The following is a 24,652-nucleotide window of genomic DNA, read 5'->3' on the forward strand; positions in this document are numbered from 1 at the left end:
TGCTTTTGACATATAAGGATTTAATTTCTCTTGGACAAGTTATTAGTACAGCACCTTTAAGCTAACCACCTACGATAAGGTTATTGAGGTCTCTAACAACCTTAAATGCTCATTGTCAAAAATAGTTTGTTTAAGGGAGGGGGACACTTTTGAGAATTCATAGTTTGCACATGCATACACAAGAGTAATACAGGCAGCTATGCATGTTTATTCGTGTACACAGACAGCTCCCTACTTCACACGACCACATTCAATGCTGCTGAGACAAAAATTCTCCCATTATGCAGATGTATCTTAGCTTTCCAAAAATGAGAGTATACAGACTTTTCATTATGGAAGGATTTCTAAAGGACACAAGGAAAAAAAAAAGCTATTCAAATTCACGTTCTCGGTGAGATCAAATCTATTATGAAGTAGTGCATGGTTCTAGAAAACACTTAGGTACCATCCAAAATCAAGCATCCTTCCACTCTTCACACACACACACTAAATTCGCAGGTAGTTACAGAATGCTGCTGAAAGTAAGAGTGATTCAAGTAAAACGGTGTACCCCAACGTGTTTATTTTTATTTCCCAGTTTGAAGGGTGCTCTTTCAGCAGACTCAGAAAGATAGGAGAGGGATTCCCATCTAAGGACTGACCATCTTGGGAAAACATGACTGTTCCTAATGGACTCTCCTTATTTCAGACACCCCCCCACACATAAAATTTAGCATCATAGTTCAGAATAATAAATTGCATTTGAAATCTGAATACAAATAGATTGTATAGCCTTCTCCTTTCTCTCACCCTCTCAATGCACGGCCGCTCTTTATTTGTGTAGCTTCCACTGTCTAAGGACAGACACAATCAGAGTCCAATCAATGGCTGTCAGAACTGAATCTATGCAATTTTAATTTGTAAAAAAAAAAAAAAAAAGTTGTTGGTTGGTAACCTTGTCCTTGTGGGGGAGACTGTGTATCCCTGAGAAAAACAAAATCTGGGAGCGTTCTCCCTGAGAAATGATGTTACACATGAGCAGGAAATTCAGGCAAGAAAGGCTAATTGAATAGAGAGAGAGAGAGAATTAGGTTAAAAAAGAGAGTACAATCTAGTATCACATTTTCACTAGTGTAACTTGAAATGAAGGTGTCTCCGAGTCGCCAGTGATGCCAGAACGTTTAGATGTCGGCCACAGATGGGAACACCTATTGAAATGTGTCTGAGGAAGATTAATAGGGTTTGTCACTGTTGGAAAAGCACTGCATGGCTGCAACTTTCCACAAGCCCAAGATGAATTACCGATGAATACTCACTTATCAACCCCATCACTACCGTTCGACACTAAATCAAATTGAGAAGTTATCTGCAATCAGAAAATTTCTTTTTAAAATAGACGTATACCTTTAAGCCCCAACTCCTTAATAATTACACTCACAAAACAACCCCCACCCCCACCCTAGGTGTGTCTTCGTTGGCTTATGCTGAATTATAGCTCAATAATGAATATATTTTTAAAGTTCACACACAAACGGACATCTGGTCAGACTGCGAAGTTTGACAGCATTTTAATGAATATGAAGGCTTCTTGGAAATCATCATTTAATATTTCGGCAAATGTGTTCTCTTTTACTTTTTAGATCCCCCCGCCCCCTTAGTGGAAAAGAAACTCGAGAGTGGATTTGATGTTGTAAACTCTGTGACTGCACAGTTATCTAATGATCTCCTATAATGAAATTATGAGAATTTTGAGTTTAGGTAGGTAACAGAAGAACAAGATTAAATGGATGATAGTGCGAGATAGCCATGCACAGGTTTTTAATGGTTTACTGATGCTTCATGTAGCTCATTTGGGGGATATGTTGAGACCTCTATTGGACTATACATGGAGTCTATGATTAAGCTAAACTCAGTCCCCATCTCCACATCTGTATCACCTCTCTTCTTACACAGCACCTCACTCTGTCACTATGTAGTCCTGGCTGTCCTGAAACTCAGAGACCATCCTGCCTCTGTCTCACTGCTGCAGTGATTAAAGACCTGAACCACCACCCTCAGCTTCCAGGTCTCAATTTGAAGGTGATTTATTTGAGAAGCAAGACAAAGTCATTATCTCCTTTTATTATTTATTAATTCTGAGCATCTAGAGTCTTTCCAACCTTGGGCTCATTACGTTTTAATAAGGCCTCCCACTGCTGTAGTTTGTAAAGCCCTTCCTATCTGCAGAGTGCCTTCCCAAGGAGGGTTCATTTCATGTCTACTGAAATTCCATTCAGGAATTTCTTTAAGCTCCCATTTTGCTGATGAGTAAACTGAGGTTGGGTTGTTTAAAGTCAGTGGTGGGGTTAATGGAAACATAGAATTGGAAACTATGTCACTGTGTCTTTTAGGTTTCATGGATTTTTCTTTCACTCTGAGTCATTATATAAATAGAGATTAAAAGATGGTAACAATGCTAATTGCAGCTAACATCTAATACATACTACACTAATACATACATGACACTAACCTGTTATTTTATCTCAGCACAGTTTTCCTCTTTGATAGATACTGGTATTATTTCAATAACCCAAGAGAACAAAATGAGGCTTCTGGACTTTAGGAATTGTCTAAAACTCACATTTCGGGGAAAGTGGGGACAATGCAAAGGTACTTACAGTAGCCTATCCTAGGTCCTGGTGTTTAATTGCAAGAAGACTTGAATCATACTGAGTGGGACCAAGACATCTCCATTCTTATCCAAATAGGCACATGTCTCAGATTCTGAGGCAGTGCAAAATAGTTCTTTGTCTTTACTTACTATTTATTTATGTATTTCGTCACAGTGTTTGAGATCAAACCCTAGGGCTTTCACACTTGCAGAGAAAGGAATTTACCTCAGAGCTTCATTGCCCAGCCCTGAGTCCTGGCTGTAAAATCCAGTTTTACCAGTTACTCAGTATATGACCTCCATTCATTACATTGACCTTTACTGTCCTCTGAAAATTGGGATGATCAGATCCAGTGTACCAGACTATGGTGTTTCGGTGTACTTTTCTCATTCCTGAGACTGAGGAGAGCAGCCAAGACACAGGAACCATGTCTGGGGTGAGGGCTAGGTCAGAGGGGCAGCTTGGCCATCCCAGACACTGTCAGTAAAAACATCTCAGACGTATAAGAAGTCCTGCTTGTATTATCTATCTATCTATCTATCTATCTATCTATCTATCTATCTATCTATTTATCTATCTATCTATCCATCCATTTTGCCTCTAAAGAGCATGGAGTAGCCATTCCTCCATAACTTGTGGGGATGGACCGATGCATGCTCAGGTGTTTTCCCCCCAAAACAGCATGGTGCTTGTCTGCAATTTCCACACAGCCTCGGCTTATTTGGAATCAGCTCCAAATTCTTCCTAAGTTTTATTAATCCAATAAAAATCCTCAGTAGAGAGTTATACTATATAGCTTAAGAAATAAATATGTCCTGCTTTCTTTCCTTCCCTCCCTCCCTCCCTCCCTCCCTCCCTCCCTCCCTCCCTCCCTCCCTCCCTCCCTCCCCTCTTCCTATCTGTTTGTCTTTATTTTCAGACAAGGTCTCAGGTTCAGACTGGTCTCTAACTCACAGTCCTCTGCCCTGGGCCTCCTGAATGCACCGGATTTAATATGTTAAAGTTACATTTTGAACTTTGGTTGTCTGAACTATGTGCTAGAGTGGGCTAAGTAATCTCTAAGCAGGAAAGGTTGCTTAGAACACCATAATATTTAAAATGGTTGAGGAAAACCTTTGGCTGCTGTATTTTCCAGACAGAATTAACAAGAGTCCAGGTGTGGAGAGGCATGGGGGAATTTACTCAGCTAATTGGTTACAACACTGACATGAACCCCTTTTCTTTTGGCTCCCAAACCATGAATCAATACATCTCTGAAAACATCATTTCTCATTATGCTTCCTGTTCAACCAGTACCCCTAGTTATTTCTTCATTATAGTGTGAGAGAGAGAGAGAGAGAGAGAGAGATGTGATACTTTGTGTAAGTTGTTACTGATTGTAAGGAGAAAAAAAATTTCTAAATCTCTGTCACAATCATTTCTTGTAAAACTTACAAAGCTAACCAGCTAGATAGCTGGAGCTTTGGTAAGGAATCCTACAAGAATTCTTCATCAACAAGGTGTGGCAGGACATTCCTTCGATCCCAATCCTCTTGAGGTGGAGACGGAGATCAGCAGTTCAAGGTCACACCCTCAGCTTTATAGCCTAGCCACCCTGGGCTACCTGAGAGCCTTGTGTGCAAAGGCAAAGAAGCAAGTAAAAATAACCTCCAATTTCTATTAGATCTCCGCAGTACTCCATCCAATCAGTACCTGTTGCAGACCATCTCCTCTGATGGTTCCCCAGCAAGAGAAGCATACCTTTTAAATCTCCCCTTTTCCCCCATCCCACATTATCTTTGCTTGGTCATTGCTTGCTTTGGGAAAACTCGTCTGGGTTTAATCAGAAGTTACAAGACAAAGTGTGCATTATCAAGAAATATAAATATTTTCAGTAGCAATTAAAGGGATGAAAGATTGATTCGGCCTGTAGATTAGACGTAATTTGAAGCGTCTTGTTCTAATGAGAGCTACTGGGATCTAAAGTCAGGAGCTGGCCTGCCTACCAGTTAGAAAGGCCAAAAGCATTCGAGTAATCTGTCAGTGAATCTCATTCACGATATATCCAGACACCTTTTTTTTAGACACCTTTTCTTTTTTTTTTTTTTTGCTTGCCAATCTGTGGGTTAAAATTCCTTCCCTACTCCCCTTAGGGATATGTAATAGTCACCTTTGAGAAATCATGACTAATTCTTTCTCTTCTTCAGCGTTTAGAAGGGAGCACCTCCCTTTTCACAACTCGGAAGTTGGCTTAGCATTAACTTTCATAAGAACATGTTGGCCCGGAGGCATCTGTATTACAATTTCTTTCTTGGCTTAATAAAAGGTATCACATTATCTACCTGGTCAATCTCTATTGGCTTTCAAAATTGAGACATGGAAAAACCTAATAAGCCTCATTAGGATATCTGGTTTAAAAAAAAAAAAAGGGGCAGCCTCATTTAGAGCATTACTCAACAGAGCTGGGTGGCCGGGATTTATTTGATGCAGGTATTCCTAATTTGGTAGTTCTAAATAAAATAAATAAATAAATAAATAAGGTGGGGGTGGGGAGGGCTGGTGCCTAATATGTACGTGAAATTTTAATACACAAGGGATCAAAACCTGATTCTTGTATTTTGTTTTTCTTTTCTTTCTTTCTTCCCTTTAATCCCACCTTTTGTCCCCATGGCTGTGTGTGAGAGAGATGGCTTGATTTCCTTGAGATGCTTCACCCATCCACAGCTGGAAGTCCAAAGAGGACCAAAAAAGTCTTTAAAATCAACACAAGTCCGGGAGCCTGAGAGAACAAGTTTTCCTTTGTAGTGGGGATAGTATTATTTGCTGTAGGTTTTTTTTTTCTTTTCTTTTCTTTTTTTTTTTTTTTTGATATACATTCTAAATTAGGCCTGCAAAGGCATGCTTCATCTTTAATTCATCACTCTCAGCTGAAAGAGATTAGCAATGTCTAGCACGCACCCCTCGGATGGTGCTGACCTCATCAAGTATGGCCTGAAATTAATTAGCCTCATTCATTCCAAATGGAAAAGGATAATGGCGCAGCGTCTCGGCGATGACCATCACACATTGTATGCAGCATATTTAAAAGGCCTCTATTTTCAAACCATGTAGATTAAAATTCTTTCCAGAGCTCACAATATGCCTGAGTTATCAAGGACCTAAGAAGAGAGCCCAGTTGGTTTTGTGCATGCCACCGTGTGCCCGCGGAGTAGCGCATGCGGGCTTGTGTATTGCACAGGTCTTCTCCCTGGTCCTGTTAGCTAGGTCCCCTCTCAGCTGGTTTGTTCTCCAGAATCTCTCACACCTGGAGTACTTGACTAGCAAAAAACCTTGACATTCAATCCTGCGTTAAATGACCTGGTAGCCCAGAATGCTATGTGCACTTTTTTGATTGCCAGTCAGAAGAAAATTCCAGAAGAAAGGCTGCAGCTATTTTTCACCATGATTCTAGTCGGTCTCCAATTTGGACACAGAAAAGCTCCTTAAAGAGAGAGTGAACTTTTATGAGTTATTTTTGAGCTTTCAATGTCTTTTCCCAGTCTTTACTGTTTTGATCGTATTTTAAAATATGACCAAGGATCATGCTAGAAGACCAAATCCCTTCAATTTACCATCTTACTAAGATTAGCTGATTTTTCCCCCCTTCTGGGGATTGACTAAGAGAGGCCAAATTTTTGAATATCAAAACCGCTTTCTTTTCGAGCCAAAAAAAATCTTGACTAGAGTTCTTTGGGATCCTCAAAGACATTGTAAAGTTTATTTTTATGAACAGTAGTTTGGGACTATAGATCAGAAGAAGAAAGAACCCATGACTTTCGTGTTTTTTGGTTTTTAATTTTTAAATAGTATGAAATATAGTCAGTTTCTTAAAAGGTACCAGTAGTATTTGAGGGGCTAGAATCTTTACATAGTGCACATTTCTCAAGAAAAGAATTATCCCAGAATAACTTGGTTTGGTGAAAGAAAGAAATAGATCTTCAGTGTAATTTAGCAGTGAAGCTTCCATTTAACTTCAAGAACCAAACTTGTAGTTTTAGGGAAATCATCTTTTCGGGGCTCTTTGATGTCCTAAAGCTTTATCCGTGTCATTTAAGGTTAGTTTATCTTATGATACAGCAAAAGTTGGAAGCTGGCTTCTCCTTTGTTTATAGACAGAAGTGGTGGGGATTTCTCCCAGCTTGCTTCTTGCTCATCAGTACACAAGAAGCCCTCTTTATGTAATGGTCAGCATGCAGAAGCTCACCAAGTAGGAACTGAGAACCTATCATTCGGACGTAAAGGATTTACCTTTAAACATTCCCTATTGTCTAGCATAGGATTGGAGGAAATTAAATCTGGGGGGGGGGGGGAGGGGGGATGAGATGTGAAAAACAAAGAGGGAAAAGCACATACCCATTTGAGTTTGAAGGCGCAGTTTAACAGAACCTGGGATGAGCACTGATGTGCTGAGGAACTTCAAAGGGTAAGAGAATTAGACAAACTGCAAATTACCCTGTAGGTGACTTGGAATACCATGGCAAATAAACACAACTGTAAATGAAAGGAGATGGTCTCCAGCAGTAGTGCCTCGTTGAAACATGTGCTCTGTACTGTGTTTTCTGAATAGTAAAACTGGTGTTATATTTACCATTGAGACAAGAGGATGCAAGCGTCCTGTACACTGTAGCTTCTGAGGTAAAGCGCCTCTCATATTTCACTTAAGTTATTATATTTTTTTTAGTCAACAGAGGTAAAGACAGCAGCCATGCTCTAAACATAAGGATTGGCTATGTGAAATGTGAGTTCATTCCAATGAAAAACTCACCGTAGGGCTTCAGGCTAACTGAAGACCCATGTGAGAACCACAAAGTGTTACTCTTCGGGCATTTGAAAGTGGAATAGAAGGCCATTAAAATCCTTTTCAGATCCACAGCTCCGCTTTTCACCTCCACACCTCCACTCAGTAGCATGGGCTTAAGTTGCAGTTGTCTGGGTTCATGATGAAAGCTTGAGGCCACTTTAGCTGATGGTGTCTGCAAGACAGGTTAAGGCCAGAACTGGAAGGTGTTTTGGGAATGTCTTTGTCTTACTTTGTCTTCCTTGACATTCACTGGGACACGGTGAGAAGAATGGTATATATGAGGAGACTTTCAGTGACAGATGTGGGAACAGCTGAAGAAGAACACCCAGAGAGGAAGTCGTCGTCTTCGAGTTGCTAAATATGCCTGTCGTTTTGTGTCTGAACCCAGGAATTTGCACATGCTTGGGTGATCATTCTGCCATGGAGCGAAATCTCCAGTCCACAGAAAATTGTTTTTAGTAAGGGAACATGGATGAAGAATTATTGGCTACCTTCTACAGGGTACTTAATAAGCAAAGGCCCTCTGCTAAGCTGTGCATTAAGGAAACTCGGTTTCTCACCACAGTGCCAGACAGGCATTGCTGTTTCCACTCCTCAGGTGAAGGTGCTAGAGCACAGGAATGCTATAGGAGTCACGCAAGATCACTCTGCTTATAAAAATGACCTAATTCAGCAATGTCCCATTTTGTCTCTCAGTGCTTCTGTCCAATGCTAGGCTGCTCATCAAAACAAAATGTAATTGTGGTGTTTGCAAAACAAACTGCTATGGACTGGGAGAATTAACTCCTTATTTCTGGACAAGCAAAGGCAGTAGGAAGTACTGAGGAGAATTTGGGGGGCATGGCAAGGAACCTTAACAAGGAGAAGTTGTCCCATCTCATCTTTTGACCCCTCAGGTCGGAAGGACTTGGCTTCCCAATCCTCTCGTGGCCCTCTGATCTTCTACCTGGCAAACTGGATTAGTTAGATATATGATTTGAGAGAGAGAGAGAAGTTGGAGGGTGGGAGGGAGGGGGTGAGAAGGAGGGAGGGAGAGAGAAGGAGAGAGAGAGAGAGAGAGAGAGAGAGAGAGAGAGAGAGAGAGGCGTTTAAAGAAAAAGGTTTTAAAAGGTCACAGCAAAAGATTGACTTGAAAAGAAAGATCAGAAGGAGAGAATGGGCAGACTGCTTAAACAATATTTAACAGAGTTTGGCTACACACTCTGGTGATATTCAGAAGAAAATGTGGCCAGGGAAGTTTTGAAGAAGCAGGAAGGAAGGTCTAAGGTGGGGTGGGGTGGGGGGAGAAGAAAAAAAACAAGCAAGCAAGCAAACAAACAAACAAATTAAAAACACTCTGAGATTTTATTACTGCCTTTAGTCACAAAGAAAGTCATACTCCCCACCCCTGCCCTTTTCCTACTGAAGTTTAAGCTAAAGATTTCCCAGTATAAAGAAATTTCATCCCTTGTGCTGTGTAGGTTGCAGCTTTAGCTGGTCTAGCAAATGTGATTTGCGAAATGTTTTCTCTCTTATAGTAATATATGAACTGCCCTTATATCTTTTCTGGCCGGTGTCTTTTATCTTATTTAATGTCGCACCGAATTTGCCTGCAGATATGGAAACAAGGCTCAAGGTGATGGAGCCAGCCCTCCCTCCATCAGACAGCCTAAATCACTAAAGAGTCCTACCGAGTCTTTCCCCACACTGTCTTCCTCACACAGTGTGAGTGGCACGATTGAAACCTGGAAAATGACGTCACAGAACAACTGGCTAAAGCCCAAGTCGTGATGGTGCACACTGGTAAACGTTGTCTATTATGCTAGGCTGGAGTTCAGGTTTGCTCTGAAACCTGTCTATTGTCTTGCCAGTGTCTTTCAGTCTGCGCAGCTTATGCAAAAACTGTTTGCGGCCGGGCAGTGGTGGCACACGCCTTTAATCCCAGCACTTGGGAGGCAGAGGCAGGTGGATTTCTGAGTTCGAGGCCAGCCTGGTCTACAGAGTGAGTTCCAGGACAGCCAGGGCTATACAGAGAAACCCTGTCTTTAAAAACAAAACAAAACAAAACAAAACAAAACAAAACAAAACAAAACACTGTTTGCGTAGCTTGAACCCACACTTCTGCCAGCTGGAACTGGGAGACAACATGAGAAAGGTGGTTGAGCGTAAGGAAAGTGGAGTCTACAAAGAGGCTCCCACAGCCACGGGCGTCTTCGCCCAGCTGTTTCCAGGGATCGTAGTACTGGTGAAAAGGTTGAACTAACACTCCAAACTGTTCCTTTGCCAATTGAGGCCGAATTCCAGATTCCTTAAAAAGCATGTAAAGTTTCTATCTGGAAAGGGGCGACTGCATTTAGGAACAATTACCCAGATTAGGAGGCCAGAGTGATCTGTTTACACTTTGTAGCCCAGGGCCCTTCAGCTCTGGTCCACAAGCAGGAGATTGTAAACGGCAAGGAATTTCAGCCTAATGCTACCTTCCCTCTCTTGACCTGTGTGTCGGAGCCAAAGAAAAGCAGATAGAAAGCCCCGTTGTCACTTGCAAGCAATTGTCCAAGCAAGTAGGACACAGATCGTTGTGTTCTAGGTAAAGGAGTTGACCCAGAGGTCCCCCTGCAGTTGAAGACATGGGTCAAGTCCGACCATAACTGTCGTATCAGGATGCAGTAACTCAGGTGGATGTGTCTCAAAAATGATGTTCGCAAAACAAATTAGGAAGTAAGATTTCCCTGACACCTTCTGTTGAATCACGACGACACTCTGATTTAACTTTGCTTTTGAATACATTACAGGTTAAACAGTGACCAAGGGGAGATAGAGAGGTTATCACCATGCAAACTGTGCCAAGGTGAGTGTTTTGAAAAATAGATGGCAAATACGAAGATTTTATTTTTTTATTATCTTTAATTTTTTTTTTCCCACCGAGACAAGGTCTCATCTCGTGTGGCACTGGCTCGCCTAGAACTTGCTCTGTAGACCAAGAAGACTTGAACTCACAGAGCTAGGCCTGTTTCTACCTCCCAAGTGTTCAGACTAAGGGTGCACACCATAGTGCCTGGCAAATACAGATATCTTAGCCAAAATAGAACCATCTAGAACAGTTGGTCTAAACTCTGAAGTTGACAGTGGCTAAACTGGATGAGATCGAAACGCAGGCTCCTCCCCGTTTAGAGGACGAACTGTTCTCTCTTTTTTTTTTTTTTCAGAACTTTGGTAATTTCAAAATTGTTTGAAGGTACTTACCTTTCCTTAATGTAATCCCGAGGCTAGTGGCCTGACCGTGCTTGTTGAACTGTGCACAGAGGTGAGGCAGCATGGAGAATGGGAGCATCCATCACAGAAGAGCAAGCCTTCCAACTGTGGCAGGGCTGAGGAGACAGGAAGTGTCACCTGTGCTCGCAATGCCTGCATGCAGGAGTTTTAAACCAGACCACACTAAATACCTCTGGTAGACTGAGAAGCTGGAAACAACCACGGGAAGAGGCTGAAGTCTTCTTTCTAAAGCTCCCCCCCACCCCTACCCCCGCCCCCGCCCCCCGGTTGTTTGAAATATCAGTAGCTTTTCTGCTGATAGTTAAAACATTTATTTTGTGTTCCGGGCATGCGTGGTGGTGCATACCTTCAATCCCCAGCATTTGAGAGGGAACTTTTGGGATAAGCTCTCACTTTCCAACCTCACTGAATCAGCGTCTCTCTCTCTCATTTCTGTTACTACATTCTGCACTACTGGCTACCTGGCTTCTGGGTGATTCTCCTCTCTCTGCTTTCCATCTCCGGGCAAGAGTGTTTGGGTTACAGTCGTATGCACACAGCTTTTTACTCCAGGACCAACTGAAATTAGACAGTCAGGCTTGCATGGCTAGCAATTTTATCTGCTGAACCATCTACCCAGCCCTCTAAAATCATTTAAAGATGGATTTAGATGAGATACTGGAGAGAGAGTTTAGCAAATAGGAGAGCTCTTTGCTCTGCATCTTAAACATTTTGACCCAAGTTTAGTTCCAGCACACATGCTGGAGCAACTGCAGCCTCTGATACCTCTAACGCTGGCAGGAACTTGCACACAAGTGCACATAGCCTCACACAGACACATGCATGTACACAATTAAAAACCATAAAAATAAACGCTGAACTAAGAAACTTAGACTGAAGCTGTGACATGGACTCTGAGGCATTTTGATCCCATCATCCAGCAACATTGAAGGTAACCAAGAGTGTACCACTCTAGTCCGACTTAGAAAACTGCTCACAAAACCCCACCTTCTTCCATGTTGGATCTTTCTGATTCTGGCTTAGCTCAACAATTTACCATATTTTACAAGGTCAGAGCCCCTGGCATTCACAATTAGCTTCCAAATTAACTTAGAAATGATAGTAAGCGCTCAGCTAAATGATTGGGTGGCCACTGGGGACCAGACCAACTTCCTAGAATAAGGTTAGGACTGAGTTGTTGCGTGGCCATGTGTGGATCACATCAAAGACTGAGTAGGAATTCCTTGTGATACTAGAGATAGGACCTACAGTTCTGCATGCTTATGTAGCCTGCTGACCTTGCTTTACCTGTAAACCAGATAACCTTTAAGTAATGTTTTTGCTTGCATTTAAGGTTCTGTAACAATCAAGAACACGTGGACACCTACCTGTGGGAGGAGGCTTGGGGGAAACACTGTTTCTGGTTGCTGCTGAAGCCAGCATTCTGGAGATGGACAGCTGCTCAAGGAAATGAAGGGAGATTTTGTAAATTGCAGATTCTAAGCAGGTAACTTACATGTGTGAAGGCCTGGACCAAGTCCGCTAGATAGAGGAGAAGGCACCGTTCTTAAAAAGGCTTGATTAATGACAGCTTTGATTGTGAATGGGAGCAGAAGTCATACTGGGTTGGATTCTGTCCTCAGCGGCATCATTTTTATCCTATGAGAAACTTCAGTACTTAAAGATAACAGACACACTTCCTAACCCAGGGCTTTTGTTTTACTGGATCCGTTTTCTGGATTCCTACACAGGACAAGAACTGTTGCTTCCCTGAGTTGGCCTGCTTTTCCAGAGTATCTTAAAAGGTCTCTTGAAACAAATAAAATACTCAGAACTTCTGGGACTGTCACAGACAGTGTCCTGTTACTGGCTTTAAACAGTCCCTCATGAGGAAGAAGCCCTATATCCTGAAGTCAGATGTCAATCATCCTGGGTATGTACAGGGGATTTAATGCTTTTAAGAATGTTTCATGTTTATCCCCATTAAATTTCAGTTTGCTTTGGATTTTTGGGAGCTTTTGGGATCTATCACTCTCAACTTTTGTTGCTTTATAGACTGACTAGCACTAATTTTCCCCTCCATAGTTCCACTCAATTACTGAACTAAATTTTGACCATTTCAGGGATTCTGGAGTTTCTGATGTTATTATGGGAAAAATTAGTGCATTCTTATTCTGTCAGCTCGTAAGTCGTGGATAATAGAATGTTCTCCAAAGTGAGATTAGCTTCTTCTCAAGTCCTGGGCTTGCCTATATGCCATGCACGTAGGCATCTTAAATTTATTTGTGCCTGTTTCTTACCTGTAAAATGGACACATAGTAGGAGGACTATCTCATGCTACCTTTATGACATTATTATTATGATTAAATGAATTAACACATGCAAAGCACTTACATTAGTGCCTGAGGCAGCACATGCATCATTTATGATAAAGATAAGATAGATTGAGACTGATCCCGAAAAGGAAGGCAATGCCTTGTTTATAACTAACGTCTGAAAGATAAAGAAATGCAGTTGCTGCCACTATGCTGAGCTTTTGAATGAGTACATTTCCATAAGGGGAAGGAGCAGGTAATATAATCAACTCTGTAGTTTCTAACCGTAACAGATATTCAATGTTATAAATCAAGAAAGCTTTGCCCAGAGAGACAGCTCAGTAGGGTAAAGGTTTTTTCTGTCAAACCTGATGAGCTGACTTTGCTCCCTGACACCAACATGGCAAAAGGAGATAATAGATTCCCATGGGTTGTTTTAGGATCTCCACACATGGACTGTGGCACACACACACACACACACACACACACACACACACGAAAAAAAAAAACTGACAATAAAGATATAATCTTGGCCATGAAAAGAGAAGAGTATGTGTTGAACATTAAGACCACCTCAATGGTGATCATTTTTGATTTGAGAGAACACCAGCTGGGCCTCATACAACCTAGGCAAGTGCTCCACCACTGAGCTACAGGCCCAGTCCCAAACCAAGCCCAAGGTGATTCTACTGTGTTTCTATTTGGCTGAGGAAGCCAGAAAAGGCACACATGCAAGTCCAGTCTGTATTCTGAGAAGGAGAACACATTCCGCTGAGGTTGTGCCTATAGCAAGCTGAGAAACAAACAAACAAACAAACTAACTAACAATTTAGGTATTTTTAATACAAAAAAAAAAAGAGCTGAATGAACATGCTTGTGTTTCATAGATCTTCATTTTGCTTAAACTTCTCTACCTTTCTTGGTCGTAGGAAGACTCAACCAAGAATACATGCTTAGAAGAAAACTGTTTCAAGCATCCCCATTTACGTGGATGTATCTGCACAGTCCTCCCTTTCCACAAACACCAACACTGAAGCCCCGATGCTGGGAGGCTCTGAGTAAGTATATAGCAGTATGATTCTCCCTCACTCCACTGCCCTATGTTAAATTAAGTTCTCAGGAGGCTAGAAATTTCAGTCTTTTAGAGACATCATTTACATTTTTGAACTGTCCATGCTAATTTAGATGTAGGTTGGCTATTTCCCCATTTCTGTATCAGTACAGGGGCGCTCAAAGAACGAAAGTCTGCAGCCTTTGTTCCTTTGTGTGTTCAATAAGTATCCCCGATGCACTCACCTGCTGCACAATATGGGAGGAGCTTTTCTGTGGGAGCAGAGGCCACAGGTAATATGACCCACAGTTGTTGTGTGTGTTACGTGCTAATACTTTTGACAGCAACCATCTGAAAGGGGTGTAGCAAGTCACTTGAAATGTGTACACAGACAGCCCTCTCCATTACACTCACCCATATCATACCCATAATCTCCAAGGGCAGAGATGCTATTACACTTGGCAGGCCAAGATCTTCTGTGCTTACGTACACACAACTCCCACTGACTGTGCCGAGGAGTTACTTCAATGGAGTTTTCAGTGGCATAAATGTAGCCCAGTTCAGTTGTGACCACAGCAGGCCTGGCTAGACGGAGAGACCTGGCTGTGTGTTAAAAAGGCTGAAGACGAACAAAAAGGCTGCCAGGTTTCATAAGAAATGTTATCCCCAGAGCACTGAGAACTGTAGTTGGATACTCAATACCCTCCGTCTCCCTCTCCCACCACCAGCGGGCCCCAGGCTGGTATTCGAAGCACTTGAAACAGTGGAGATTAAAAGACAATGTCTACCATGCAGCAAGACTGTACTTTGCAGCCTAGCTCATTATGTGATGGTGGGACAAAACAACATTTATTTGGAACATTTATTTATCTATCGAATATAAACGGACCCCTTGGAAGCAATCACCTTTTTGCTTTTGTTTGTTTGAGTCCATAAAACAAAAGCTCAAAGCCTACAAACACCACATTGCTTTGGGCGTTATATAGTATACATACTCACAAGTATAAATACTGATACAAGCCATAGGAGTTTCCAATGTGATTCCTGGGAAGCTTTTTAAGGCCTCAGATCATATTATCAAAGTGATCAGACATTCCTGACCTCAAGCCTTGGTTGCAATAATATCAGGATGTAATCCTAAGCCCTTGTCATTGCAACCCTCTAGGCTGTAAACATTCAAGTCCCACTTATTCCTGACCATTTGAAAGTGGTACTTTGACCAGCAGAGCCTGGGTTTGAATCCCTGCTTTGTGCTCTGATAATTATATATCTTGGAGATGTCGCTTGACATCTGGAAGCCCTATTTTTTTTTCTCATCTACATTCAGAGGTTGACAATAACTTATTCATGTTGGCGCTGTGTGGAAGCCCTCAGAGGAAGGGACATGCTTTGGTGAATGGCTGCAGGCCATTGTTGGAACATGTGTTGGGATACTGAGTAGACAGTCAGCAAAACCTTTCTTCTACTTCTGGAGTTGGTACTCCTTCAGCTCTGTGGATAATAAGGAGATCACGGCTTTGAAAAAAAAAATATCCTAATTAGCAGCTAGACACAGTGGCACAAACATGTAATCTGAGCACTGGGGAGGCTGAGGCAGGAGCATCACTGTAACAGTGAGACCTTGTTTCAAAAAACACAACAAAAACAAACCACATAGCGAGGCCAGGTGCTGCACTTAATTCTAGCACTAGGAAGGCAGAAGGAGATGGATGTCAGTGAGTTTGAGGCCAGCCTGGTCGATAGAGTGAGTTTTAGGACAGCCAGAGCTACATAGTAAGACTCTGGCAACAACAACAGTAAACCAAACCAACACACACTTACACACACACACACACACACACACACACACACACACACACACACACTACAATTTATTAAAGTTCACATGCAACTTTTTTCCCCTCTTCATTTTGGTGAGATCAAAACCAGGAACAATTCTTTCAATGTTACAAAACTAGTATGTTTCATTATAATTAGTTTAGTAATCAAAAACTACCCCTTTTTAGACTTGTATTTTCGTCATTAAAAGCAAACCAAAAGAGAGCTGACAATATGTGTACCTTAGTTTGGAATCAGATTAATCATATGGTAAAAAAATTCATTACTCTGTATGAAAACGTCCAAAAGGTACTCTATAAACATTTTTAAAAAATGATGTGTTCTTGACTCAGAAAAAGTACAATAGGTTAATTTGAAAGATATGAATAATTCAACACAGAATCATGGGCTCCTTGCATAGTTTCTTATATGAAAGCACTGCTTTATCATTGTTAGGGGAAACTGGTATATGTAACCCAAGACCTCTCTTCATAGATGCAGCCATGTATGCATGTATAAGAAGAAAGTAACAGAGCACTTGTAGTGTGTGTGTATGTGTGTGTGTGTGTGTGTGTGTGTGTGTGTGTGTGTGTGTGTGTGAGAGAGAGAGAGAGAGAGAGAGAGAGAGAGAGAGAGAGATTAGTGATTGCAATGTAACAATTTCTATTTGTATAATAAAGTCAGAAGAAATGGGACAATTTGGACCTGCATGACGGTTCAGCCACCAAATCTAATGACCTAATGATGCAAGGAAGGATCCACGTGGTGGAGGGAGAGAACTGACTCCTGCAAATTGTCCTCTTACCTTCCTATGAGTGTGTGGCGTTAATGCCCCATATACCCTACACTCACAAAATGAATAAATGAAGTGTGCTTTTTTTTTTTAAAAAAAAGAAAAATGTTTACTATGAACATAAATTCAAGTGATTAATTAATCTCTAAATGGAAGCCAAAGTTGATGCACATATATCCAAACCTAAGACTACCCATATGATCTTAACTAACACCAAGTTTCCAGGCTATACATGTGATGCTAACCTTAGTATTTCTATATTATCAACCAAGTACAAAAATATTAAAGTAGAAACCTGTATTCTATCTCTCACTTCATATCTGTTCATTTCACGATGCCTCTCCAGTTCTGGCTGAGTTTGTGTTTGGTGTCTCTGGTCTAACAGAAACTCTTGAGAAAGACAAGACACCTTCCTGCTTTTCTGTTCACTTTTTGCCCCAATTTTGGGTAGCCCTTCAGTCTCCCCTGCCTGCGTGTAATATCACAGGACTGTACTGACTGCATCAAATTGATTTAGGACACTAAGCATTTTCTTAAAAATTAAATTTCCCGTGAAAATGTAGCAGGACCAGCAACATCGAAAAAGCATTATGGGAAGTGCCAGAGGTTGAGCTAAAATGCAGGCAGAATGCTTTGTGTCAGGGAGGAGGGGAAAGGGGTCAGAGAGAAGGGCTGAAAGAGAAAGCAGGGCAGCAGGAGAGGCATGGCGGAGAGGAGGGACCAAAATTAGAACAAGAGGCACTGTTTATTAATAACCTTAGTGACCCACAGGCCCCTGACACAAAATACATTAAGGATTCTTGGGACACTCTGGCCTGTCACTCACAGGAGGAGCCAATAAACTGGTGCTGGAGACTGCAAATGTTCTGAGAACACATGAAAAAGAAAAAGAGAAACTGGAATAAGAAGAGGCACAGAGTCAGAGGCATAAAAATATCCTGTGGTGCTCCATGATCCCCTGTCTTCCACTCCAGCACCCTACTGGAGTCAGTACGTAGCCCAGGCTGGCCTTGAACTTTCGGCAACCTTCTTAACACGAGACTCATATTCCTGGAGTTTCAGTACTGTACCGGTGTACCCAGTTTTCTTTGCATTGCTTGGTTATTCACCTTGCTTTGTATGTATGAAGTGATTTCTACGCACTGAAACTTTTTTATTTACGTAACTTTTGCCTGGCAGTTCTATGGAGTAATTTATTAGTTTAAAATTACACATTTATCCATTCCTCTGTTGAGGAGCATCTGGGTTCTTTCCAGCTTCTGGCTATTATACATAAGGCTGCTATGAACATAGTGGAGCATGTGTCCTTCTTACCAGTTGGAATATCTTCTGGATATATGCCCAGGAGAGGTATTGCGGGATCCTCCGGTAGTACTATAGTACTGTATCCAATTTTGGATCACAGGGCCCCCAATGGAGGAGCTAGAGAAAGTACCCAAGGAGCTAAAGGGAACTGCAACCCTATAGGTAGAACAGCAATATGAACTAACCAGTACCCTGAAGCTCATGACTCTAGCTGCATATGTATCAGAAGATGGCCTAGTCGGCCATCAGTGGAAAGAGAGGCCCATTGGTCGTGCAAACTTTATATGCCTCAGTACAGGGGAACGCCAAGGCCAAGAAGTGGGAATGGGTGGGTAGGGGGGTGGGGGGGGGAGGGGATGGGGGACTTTTGGGATAGCATTGGAAATGTAAATGAAGAAAATACCTAATTAAAAAAATAAATTAATTAAAGAAAAAATATTACACATTTTAAAAATTGCAATCTTGGGTTTATTACTAATATCTAACATTAACATGTAATCCCAGTGCTCAGGAGGCTGAGATAGAAAGATTGCTCGAGATTCAAGGTCAGTCTGAAAGTTCCAGGTCTCAAAAAAACCAAACAACAACAACAACAACAACAACAAACCAACCAATTGATCATATCCATCACTCAATTTTAAATCTATTAAACCTTCGTTTTCTGATATCGGGGACACTGTTCTGTCTGAGAATTTAGCTGGTGACACACCTATGCACATTCACGAATGCAGATGTTAACAGCGTTCTGCTTTTCTCTCTGCTTTTGGGACTGACTCGGCTCTGTGGGTCTCATGGTGAGGTCATGTGAACCCCCTCTTTCTTCTAGCATGTCTAGAAAGGAACTTTTTTCTTTGGGAACCATTTAAGTCTCTCAGTTCTCTGAAGACAGTTTGTTTTGGTCCTGTGGTAAGAATCCATTTAATAAGACAACTTCTGTAGGATCTGTGAGCTAGTGACCCTCTTTCCTTTTCTTTACATTTTCTCTCCTCATCTTCTCATCTTCATGTTCCTCCAGAACTTTCCCTTTTTGTTAGGTATCTATCTGTTCCTATCTGGTAATCTCCTCCTCACTGAGCAGTTTCCTGGGAGTTGTGCCCTCGTGTGTTATTCTTTAAGACCTAAACTCAAAATGTGCGAGAATGCATTTCTGCATTCCTGTTGGCAATCTAAGAATTTCAATTTTGAGTTATCTCATGCAGAAATAAACTAGGTGTTTTCTCATTTATCTTTTTATAGGACCTTCTATACATTTAGAGTTTCTTCTTCTTCTTCTTCTTCTTCTTCTTCTTCTTCTTCTTCTTCTTCTTCTTCTTCTTCTTCTTCTTCTTCTTCTTCTTCTCCTCCTCCTCCTCCTCCTCCTCTTCCTCCTCCTCTTCCTCCTATTTCTTCTCCTCCTCCTCCTCTTCCACCCTCTTCTTCATAAGATGGTCTTACACTCCATGCTTTTCTACATGTAATTTTTCTATTATATTTTATTACTGTTTTCTGGGAAAAGTTATTTATTTGTACATTTGCCATTTAACTGGTTCCTTATTCAAATAATTAGCTAATTTTGGTTCTTTTTGAGTTGTCTAGACGGATAATATTACCCATAGACAGTGTTTTTTGTGTTCCTCCTACTCCCTTAAAAAAAGTAATTTCCTTTTTTTTTTTTCCTGTCTTACTTCAAGGCAAGAACTTCCATGCTATTTAAAGTATCCCTTATTAGAAGTGCCTCTGATATTTTGCTGGCAAAGATGCAGTCCCAAACATGTTGTGCTTTTGGTCAGCACTTGCATTGGATATCCTCCCCCCCCCCCCCATTTAACTTTAAATCTACCTTCCTGAGCCTTCTGTTTGTTGGCCTTCACATTGGAAGACTCCTGGGACATTTTTCTAAATATTGAACAAGTGTGACCCTTTTATACTTGAGTGTTCCCTGGATATGCAGACGTCTCCTGCACATATCATCCATTCCTCTGTTCAGGCCTAAATACCCATTGTTCCCTGGCAGCCGAGCTCTCCTTTAATTCTCAGGCAGTAAAGATCTGAGCTGCTCTTGTTTTATTTCATGCGATACCACCAGGCTATTTTCTGCCAACTGAAAAGTTAGTGTCGTGCATAAGATTTTTTATATTTTCACATTTTAAGGAAATGCTAAACTATTTTTCTCACATAGAAATTATCATTTCATTTGAATTTGCTGACTTTTTGCCAGTGAGAAGTAAAAATAACCCAGTTTTGCATATGCCAAGCAAAAAGAATTGGTTCCATTGGATTTAGGTTGGTTAGAACAATAACCGGAAAGAGTCCAAGGGAGGGAAAAGCCTCCTGCAGCATCAGCTTCTGACAAAGCTGGGGTACCTATGTCAAAGCAGGCTGGGGGACGCCTCTTGAGTGGGCGGGGCCTAGTGATGGGGGGAGGACCTTGAGCACATCATGGTGTTACCCCCTCTCTGCACGTCTTCACATACAAATTGTGAGATAATGCAAGAAGTCCCATTAAGCATTTAGTTTGACACATGTCACCCAGCACACACTTACCCCAGTGACTGTTAAGACTATTGGATTTGAAGGCAGGTACGTGGATGGTATTTTAGTGAACAAATGGAAAGTGAAGCCCCTTCCCCATCATGACTCCTCCCTTCATAGAGCCAATTCCACGTACACTCAAGAGTTTTACCATTTAGGCAACATAAAGAGATGTAGTGAGGGTTTGACTTAAACTTCTACCCAACATAAGAGGAATGGGGAGTTTTATTCCTCCTCTGCTGCCTGTCAGTTTTCTGTGGGCGTAACTGCTGGGGCAAGCCTTTTGTACTCACGAAGACCCAGCTTTCCTCCAAGGAAGACATTTTGATAATGAGGGTCTATTAAATCACTGTGTCCATGTGTCTAGAGTTGAAGAAACTCGTCAGTATGCCTTAGTTTCTCCGATTTGTTAGCCCAGGGAAACACCCGTATTAGTATGAAACTTAGACCCTAAGGAGAAGGGATATGACCTTTTTTTCTGTCTTTTCCTACACAAAGATGGAAATCTACTTAAAAAAAAAACGTGGTGGGAGGTAACTGTATTATTATTGTTTAAAATTAATTATCCTTTGCTCCATATTTTACCTTGTTTATTTTATCTGTCCTGCGTTCCCCAAGGGGTAGACTGGAGGCCCCCATTTGGTTTTTATTAGTGTAATCAGTTAATAGCTGTTCTATAATGCTTTACTTATTGCACTAATTTTCTGTAGTTATGTCCAGAGGCAGTTTCCTGGAAGACCACATTAAAAAAAAACAAAACAAAACAAAATAACCCCAAAACCTAGCTTCTTCTTTAATGGGTTTGGTTACCACTTACAGCCTCAGCTCAGATTATTGAACACTATTGGTCTACAAAGGTACTGAAAATACATATAGACATTAGCTAGTATTTTAAATGTATATCTGTGTATAAGTGTATGAATGTGTAGCCCATGTAAACCCTAATGTCTGCACTGACACTGGTATAATATATCAGCTCCTTGAACTCATTATACACATATGTGTCTCACTACTAGGGCCCAGGACAAGAGTGTCCACTGCCATATAGAGGTTTTCATGGGAATGTACCCCGTGTGAGTTTTGATATTTATAGAACTAGTCCTTAAATATAAATGGAGCTTCATAGCAGGCTACTTGAGAAACTTACCTGAAGGATAACTCAAGAAATATTTTCCTGTATGCAATAGATTATGTTCTCCCATGACTCACCTCCTGAGTTAGACAGAAATCATCTTCAGAGCTAATACCATGCATTCTAGCTCTACCTGCAGTGGGAGCTAGCGGGACCAACTCTCTGGATGGCAAGGATCTCAGATGAGCACATCTGCTGCGGCAGGCTCTGGATGCTCTGTGTAGTGGCCCAGTAGTGATGATGGGGGTCTATATTAGATACTTATGGTTTGCTCTGCAGTCTCTGGCAATGATCAGGGGTCCACACAAAACAAGCTTTCATCAAGGCTTTAAAGTAGCCGAGCAGTTTTTATGTGACATGCTGACTATGAAAACTGACCCATGTTTTATTTCTGTTTTGGAACATGTGTGCATACATACATGATGTGCCGTGTTCTGGATGGGACTGGAGTCTAAAGGGAGCGTGGTTTCTTTGCTGCATACCTTAGACCACGTATTTACCACAGCTGTGTTTGGTTTGTGACTTGCCACGTGAAATTAAGTATAGGACTTTTCACCTGTGACATCACACCAGCGCTCAAAACGATTTTGGGGTTGGGAGCAATCCAGACTTTGGATTTTGAGTTATAGAGGTCCAACCTGAAGTAAATCTGTGCTGAAGTGATGTCTAAAGTAAAATTCTAGTTTAAGAACTGTGCTGACTAGATATTTGTTAGCTTGACACAAGCTATGGTCATCATGGAAGAAGGAACTTCACTCAATGCCTCCATCTTATTCGTTTGCCAGTAAAGTCTGTAGGGCATTTTCTTCATAAATGATTTAATGTAGGAGGGCCCCATCCACTGTGGGCAGTGTCTCTCTAGGTAAGTGGTCCTAGGCTGTATAAAACACAACCTGAGGGGCTTGAGAGATGACTCAGCAGTTTAGTGAACTTATTGCTTTTGCAGAGGACTTACATTCAACTTCTGTCACTCACAGGTTGACTCGCAGCTTCAGGGCATCTAGTACCCTCTACTCACCTCTTCAGACACCAGGCACATACATGGTGCATATATGTGTTGCATATATGTGGTGGATATACATACATGTCAAGCAGCTAGTCAGTAAGCAGCACTCCTCCATAGTCTCTTCTTCAGTTCCTGCCTTGAGTTCCTGCTCAGAATTGTCTCAGTGATGAATGGTGACTGTAGCATGGAAATCAAACAAACCTTTTTCTTCCCAGGTTGTTCTGGTCATGGTGTTTTGTCACAACAATAGAAACCTAACCAAGATAAGAACTGTTGGCTATGAGAGAAGAGAAAAAGAACAGAGGGCCTCAAAGGACAGAGGAGAGCTATACTCCTGGGCAAGTCACTTCTTTCTCAATCTTTTTTCCTTCCTTATCCCAGATTAAGACCCTGGAGAAGAACTGCCAAGGGGATTTACTTTTAAGGAAGCCCATGATCCTATAAGAGTGATCATCAGTGTAAATCAAATCAAACGACTTGGATGCTCTCTCCGGCTCTCAATCTCCAACACCCAGAAGAGGTAGGGTATGTAACTGATGATGGCCTGAATGGCCCTGGGGAGATGGTTATGAGGTTACTAACAGGGTGGGCAGAAGGGAGAGTGAGGACAGGGAGCTATGTGCCAAGGTGTTGCTGGCAATGTTGTGTGCAAAAGAAAATGAGATCTCTTGTCCTTGACTGTTGTAGAGATAGAAGATGAATGAAATGTTGTGTTCAAATGAGCCCACCTGAGTGTACCACTGGCATTGATTGGCTCCTTCCAAATCCTACACCTGATAGTGTAATTTGCGAGGTTTGCCTTTAGGTAAAGCCCTCATAGGCCCTCAGAGGAGGTAATGAATAGATTTGCAAGAAAAACAAAACAAAAGAAAACAAAACAAAAGAAAACAAAACAAAACAGGGAACCCATGTGTAATTCAGGGGAAGTACTTTGAGGCATTTCAAGGAAGACTCTGAGAAATAATCATAATGTTTAATGAGAAGGAATCTTAACTGTGATATGATTTTCTTCCAAGAAGCAATTTTGGATATAATATTTCAAGCTTTAAGTTACAAACTCAGTTGCTAGACCTTGAATGCTTTTATTTGTGTCTTGGGGCTTCTATTCCTTCAATTGAAAAAGAAAATTATTAAGAAGATTTTTTTTCCCAGAAAGATTAATGGGTATAGCATTGGCTGGCCAACTCCCATAAAAACTACAGCAGCATAGAATCATTGAGATTAAGAACTAGGTTTAAATCACGGGACGACCTAGTAATACCAGTGCTTAATTATGAAACCTGTAGCATTGATTTGATGAAGAAAAACATCTTCATGGTATGACTGCAACTTTCACTTCGGGTTGTTATTGGAGACATTAATGGGAGAATGTCCTACACAGACTTTGGCAGTCATAGGACCAGTTCTCAACTTAAAATGAAGCTTCAAATCCAAGCACAGGAACAAACTAATTTACTTGAAGGGTAACAAAAGAGGCTCTTGCCTAAAAATAAATGTGCTAGATCTGGCTTCAATGTTAGGTAGCACTTCTTTTTAATTTTTGTAAACCTGAAATCCTTCATAATTCATATAGATAGAAATGCCAGCCTCTTGAAGGTGAAAAATAGGCATTATACTTTATTTTACATTCTTAATGTCTAGCACCTGTTTCTTGGTATGTAACAATCTCCTTAACTGTTGTTGAAATGGCAGACTGAAAATACTTTGTCAGTGTGTGTGTGTGGTGTATGCCTTTGTGGTGTATGTGCACATGTGTACGCAGATGCAGAGGCCAAAGGAGAACATTGGGTTCCATCCTTGGAGACAGGGTCCCTTACCGAGCATGGGGCTAGGCTGACAGTCATCATGTCCCATCCGTGTGCGCTCTCTCTCTGTCTCCCATAGCATTGGGGCTATAGTTGCTCATGCTTGTGAAGTAAGTGCTCAGACTCAACCAAGCTCTTGCTCTTGCTCCAAGTTGCTACTTTTTGACAGAGTTACAGAATGTGATGTCTTGCTGTGCATATCCTTCCAATAACTGGATGGATCTACCACTTGTGCA

At 41.4% G+C, this 24,652-nt stretch overlaps 1 long non-coding RNA gene across 1 annotated transcript in view; it reads left to right on the forward strand.

Annotated features, from left to right (window-relative positions):
* B130024G19Rik (RIKEN cDNA B130024G19 gene) overlaps positions 1-24,652 on the forward strand; it is a 45,764-nt gene that overhangs the window by 10,890 nt on the left and 10,222 nt on the right. Inside the window, exons 2-6 of the long non-coding RNA NR_045850.1 lie at positions 10,221-10,276; positions 12,035-12,187; positions 12,432-12,613; positions 13,925-14,053; positions 22,993-23,131. This is a non-coding gene — a long non-coding RNA (RIKEN cDNA B130024G19 gene). The remainder of the gene's footprint in view (positions 1-10,220; positions 10,277-12,034; positions 12,188-12,431; positions 12,614-13,924; positions 14,054-22,992; positions 23,132-24,652) is intronic.

Source organism: Mus musculus, chromosome 7 (assembly GCF_000001635.26).
Source record: "Mus musculus strain C57BL/6J chromosome 7, GRCm38.p6 C57BL/6J".
Classification (NCBI taxonomy): Eukaryota; Metazoa; Chordata; class Mammalia; order Rodentia; family Muridae; genus Mus; species Mus musculus.